This window comes from Siphateles boraxobius, unplaced genomic scaffold (genome assembly GCF_051911475.1).
Source record: "Siphateles boraxobius isolate OS27281-9 unplaced genomic scaffold, OSU_SipBor_1 3, whole genome shotgun sequence".
NCBI lineage: Eukaryota > Metazoa > Chordata > Actinopteri > Cypriniformes > Leuciscidae > Siphateles > Siphateles boraxobius.
The window spans coordinates 16,277,909-16,283,908 of NW_027508919.1; positions in this window are offsets into that span (position 1 = coordinate 16,277,909).

Consider the following 6,000-nt stretch of genomic DNA (forward strand, 5'->3'; position numbering starts at 1 on the left):
AGAGTGTTTATGACTACTGAAGTCTTCAAACAACTAGTCTCCACAAAACATAATCCTACATTTACAGGCCCCATTTGGCAGTCATTCCGTTAATCCCACCCCGTCTGATTTGCAGGAAAAGATACAGGGGAGATGTGGGAAATAAGTTACAGCTCTCATTCTGCCTGCCTTTGGGACGACAGCTTATAGAAGGCTGACATTTGGGAAACTGGGCTGTAATTGCTTTTTGTGTATTAAAGAAAAGTGTCATGACCAAAGACAGAGAGAGCTCGCCTGTATTCCACAAGAGACCCCATCCCATGAATGCATTCATCCTATGCCTTTCGTTAAGAAGATCCTTGCACATTTCCCATTTTCCAAACAAAAGAGGAATTAAGGGCCTATTGGCGAGGTGGTAAACAGGGGGAGTCTTTGTGAGGGCACACATGGGACAGGAGAGCTGTATTGTCTCTATGCACTCATTGTTTTTCTGTAGTCACAATGAAGCTGTGAGTCAGTTTGGCAGTCAAAGCCAAGGTCAGACCTGAGGAGAGGCAGGGCTCTAGGGGCACAGCGATGTTAAACGCCCACATTTTAAACACACTGTACTGCCTCTCTCAAGCACAGATGGGGAGAGTGGAGAAACGTAAATCTGTCTCAGGTGGAAGGTAAAAAGCTATGTAATAATGTACTGTATGTTACATGACAACTTATCATGATACTGTGGTGTATGTAAAGGCACACGCAAAGGTCCAGGCCTTTGTGTCTGCAAATAAATGTTCACTCATTTACAATGACACACATTTGCTGGCTGATTCATGTTTGCGCTCTTGACTTCTGGCACCAACATTAATGCAGAATGCGGTATGCATTTTTTTTTTTGTAGAAATATGTAGTTCCCTTTCAGTTAGACGAAATGGGGGTTTCGCTAGAGAGCCCTATTACCTTCGAGTTATTAGAAAATGAGCCATTGGTATGAAAATACCATGGGTCTGTGGAATTTGCATCGCGAACTCCGCCCCACCGTGTGGGTATAAAAGGAGTCGCGAGTGTAATCTCGCATTATGTTTCTGATTCGCAGCCGAGGTGTTTACGTGCTTCTCTTCGCCTTCAGAGCAACGAGCTTCTCTCTTCGTCAGTGTTGCTGCTGCTTTTCTGTGCAGGGACTTTGCACGCGGCTACTAAGAGAACTTGTCTTTCTAAAAGAGCTGCATGTTTCTGGTTGTGGGCGCATGATCCATCCGCCTGATGGTCATGAGCACTGCCTCGCGTGTTTGGGCTGTAATCATGCTCAGGTAGCGCTCGTGGATGAGTCATGTTCTCCCTGTGGGAACATGGCCATCACGATGCTTAGAACGAGACTAAATGACCTCCGTGGGGGTAGAGTCCCCTCTGCCACACCCCAATCTATTTCTTCCTCACGAGGGGATATTTTGGCTGGTGGCCAGGGTGATCTGAGGGGTACGGTGTGGAACAACCCTTGGGCCACACACCCCTCCGCATCGCAAGCCGCGGAGCTTCCGGGTGGGCCTGGTTCCTCTCAGGGACCCAGTTTTTTATTCGGGACTCCGGCGGATGACGCCATGTCGCTCAAAGCGTCACAAGGCGGGCTTGACGAGACTTCTGGAGAAGAGGATTCGGCTGCGTTACCTCCCTTGGGAGTGCCAGAGTTCGCCGAGTCCGATCCAGAGCTGACAGCCATGCTTACCCGGGCAGCTGAGAGCATCGGGCTCGAGTGGCGTCCGTCAACACCCGCCCTTAGTGCCTTTCTTCCCAAAGGTCCATCAGGAAGTCACCAGGTCATGGAAGTCCCCAGCAGCTTCCTCTGCCTTCTTACTGGCGAAGGGTTAGGTCGAGCCGGTCCCTCCAGCCGAAATGAAGTCTGGCTTCTACAGCCCCTACTTCATTGTACCCAAGAAGAGTGGTGGGTTACGACCAATCCTGGACCTGTGCATCTTGAATCGAACCCTTCACAGGCTTTCATTTAAGATGTTGACAACCAAATGGATTTTCGAATGCGTTCGTCTGTCGGATTGGTTTGCAGTGATTGACCTGAAGGACGCATACTTTCATGTCTCAATTCTTCCTCAACACAGACCGTGTCTTTGGTTTGCTTTCGATGGGCAGGCATACCAGTACACGGTTCTCCCTTTCGGATTGTCCCCATCGCCTCGCGTCTTCAAGAAGGTTGCGGAGGTAGCCATGGCTCCCCTGAGGCAGCACGTGGTTCGCATTCTGAATTATCTTGACGACTGGCTGATTTTAGCTCACTCTCGAGTTCAGTTATGCAAACACAGGGACCTGGTGCTCAGCCACCTTTCCCGTCTGGGCCTGCGGGTCAACTGGGAAAAGTGCAAACTTACCCCCTTGCAGAGGATCTCTTTCTCGGTATGGAAATCGACTCGGTCTACATGTACGTGCAGCTTATGAGCGAGCGAGCACAGTCACTGATGAATTGAGTCAATTCGAGGGGAAGGGTGCGGTCCCACTGAAACTATTTCAGAAGCTCCTGGGGCATATGGCATCCACAGCGGCAGTCACGCTGCTCGAGTTGCTTCATATGAGACCGCTTCAGCACTGGCTTCACGAGTCCCGAGATGGGCATGGCAACAGGACACGTTCCGGGTGCTAGTCATTCAGGCCTGCCATCAAACCTTCACCCCGTGGTCGAACATTTCTTTTCTACGGGTCTTTTCTTGGTTCTCCGAACTGGTGTTCCTAGTGACAGCCCCTCACTGGCCTATCCCTCTGAGGAAGGACCTCCTTTCTCAGAGATGGGGCACCCTCTCCCGCGTCCTGATCTTTTGAACCTGCACGTGTGGGTCCTGAACAAGACAGAGAAGGTTTGAGTACCCTATCACCTCAGATGTAGGCTACAATCACTTCAGCTAGAGCCTTGTACAAGAGACACACCTACGCTCTGAATTGGAACCTCTCCATCACCTGGTGTTCTTCTCGCTGAAAAGATCCCAGAAAATGCCCGATCAGGTCTGTGCTCTCCTTCCTCCAAGAAGGAATGGAACTAAGGCTGTCTCCTTCCACCCTGAAGGTTTATGTGGCTGTGATCTCTGCGCACCACGACCTTGTGGAGTCTAAGTAGGACAGCATGACCTGGTCATCAGGTTCCTTAGAGGGGCGAGGAGGTTAAATCCTCCTCACCCTCCACACATGCCCTCTAGCACCTTGCAGTGGTACTATCTGCACTGCAGAGAGCTCCCTTCGAGCCTTTGCACTCAGTCAAGCTTAAAGGGGACCTATTATGCCCCTTTTCACAAGATGTAAAATAAGTCTCTGATGTCCCCAGAGTGTGTATGTGAAGTTTTAGCTCAAAATAACCAACAGATACTTTTTTACAGCATGTTTAAATTGTCACTTTTTGAGGCTCAGAAAAACACACAGTTTTAGTGTGTATCCCTTTAAATGCAAATGAGCAGCTGCTGCCGGCCCAGAGGGCGGAGCCTCACGAGCTTGCAGGACTTGTGTCAGGACAATCTCTCATCTCACGGAATGATAATCAAAACATAAACTCTCAGTAGCCGTGTTCAGTTCGACCTGGAGTCGGACCATAATAATGCCCACAGAGCCAGATAATATATGCTGTATGGAGATTGAACAGGTATAGTCTTGTTTAATTACGGTTATAACTTGTTTTTCCATCTTTCTTTTATCCACTATTAGTACAAGCCTGTTGTAGCGGACCGCGTCCGAATGTTGTAAAAATATACTGATGAGTTCAATGAAGTTTATTGTACATCACACAAAAGATGAAATGTCAATTTCACTAGAAAATCACTGTAAGAGCTGAATAAACACTGTATAAGAAGTCAGCATTAAAGTATTATCCATAAACTCTCTCCCTCTACCTTTCATTATTATCAACATACACAGCGAAGTACAAAAAAGACTCGTTACAACTAACAGTAAACAAATATTATACACACCTTTAACTGGTAAACTGTATATCCGTAAAGCAACTCCTATGAACTGTAATGATTGTGTGCGCATTCACTTTCATTACTGCCATGATCAGTAACGTTAGGCCTATCGCTCCTGTAAATAAAAAGAGCTATGTGGATTAATACATCCAGCTACACAACACCGACAACGCTTGGGATACATTCTCGTCAGTGCTGCAATGGCGGATTTGTACAACTGTCAACTCGCTGTGAACTCGATTAGGGTGGTTCTATGTTAGAACGGCAGTGTCTGTCAACACTCGGGGGCGGGGCCTGTGGCTTTAGTGACGTCACTAAAGCCGCATTCTGAAAACAGGTCATTTGGAGACACTGCTTATGATTTATGGGGATTTAAAAAAAAGGAGTGGGTGGATTTTTATCACTGCAGGGTGGTTGTGTACACACACTGCCATCACACATTTATGTCCAAACACCATGCAAAAGTGAATTTTGCATAATAGGTCCCCTTAAAGTTCCTTTCTATAAAGACAGTGCTCCTGGTTGGTTTGGCCTCCATCAAGAGGGTAGGGGACCTGCAGGCATTTTCCATTGATGAAGCGTGCCTGGAATTTGGGCCAGCTAACTCTCGTGATCTTGAGATCTCGGCCTGGATATGTGCCCAAGGTTCCCGCCACTCCCTTCTGGGATCAGATGGTGAACCTGCAAGCGCTGCCATTGGAGGAGGCAGACCCAGCCTTGGCACTGTTCTGTCCAGTACGCGCCCTTCGTACTTACGTAGACAGAACGCTGTGTTTCAGGACCTCAGACCAGCTTTTTGTCCGTGTTGGTGGGAAACTGAAGGGAAAGGCTCTCTCCAAGCAGAGGTTGTCTCACTGGATAGTGGACACCATTATCTTGGCTTACCAGGTGCAGGGCCTGCCATGCCTCCTTGGGGTGAAGGCACACTCCACTTGGAGCGTTGCTTCCTCCTGGGCTCTAGTGCATGGCGCCTTGCTAACAGACATCTGTAGAGCTGCAGGCTGGGCGACACCTTACACATTCGCGAGATTCTACAATCTCCGTGTAGAGCCAGTGTCCTCTTGTGTACTCGCGCCCAGTGGCCAGTAAGTTGGACTTGCTCAGTGTCATAGCTTGATGCGCAATGCCACTCCACGGACTGGATACGTGCGTTATTTACTCAAATAAGTTCTCCTTAGACCCTGAGTTCCTCCTGCACTGTTGACGCCGTCACCAGAGTGCATGCCCGGTTGGTTAGCCCTCGTGATTGGCTAGGTGCCTCCATGTGCATGGAGTGTATTTCCCCCCACGTGTGTATTTCCACGGTAAGTATCCTCCGAGAACGTGTCTTTCCCTCGGCAATACCTTTCTTGCCATCTCGAGGTTGAAACATTCCACCCTGCGGGCTGGATACCTCTGAGTTCCCCATATGCATCCCGTACTCGGGTCATATGTGTATTCTAGTCCTCCCTGCGGGTAGGCGCTGTGTTAAATATTCCACCTTGGATATGCTACCCAGTGTATCTTGGTATTCTTGCGTTAGCCTGGCCCTTCGCTAGTGCTACCCTCACAACAGGGAGCTGAACTTGTGCAGGACACTGGAAGACAGCCGCAGTGGTGAGATTAGATTGGGACCCCCATTTTGTCAGTCACTGACTCTACATTCACCTGCCACTACCGCTGTACTGCTGAAACGGCCGGGGCGTACAGTGTCGGCTCCTCAGCAGGTAACATAATGCGAGATTGCACTCGCGGCTCCTTTTATACCCATGTGGTGGGGCGGAGTTTGTGATGCGAATTCCGCAGACCCATTGTATTTTCATACCATTGGCTTGTTTTCTAATAACTCAAAGGTGATAGGGCTCTCTAGCGAAACCCCCATTTCAATTTCATCAGTCACTGACGTAACGCCTCCGTTCCCTCCTTCAGGGAATGAGGGTTACATACGTAACAAAGCGTATTTCCTATACACTGCAGAAATAATTAGCCTATGTACATTTTCTTTTGGTAGCCTATTTTGCCTTGTTTTTCAGTGAAATATTTTTAAAGAATGTCTTCTTACTCCGTTGCAAATATCTTGTTTTAAGCACAAATCTAACTACATTTC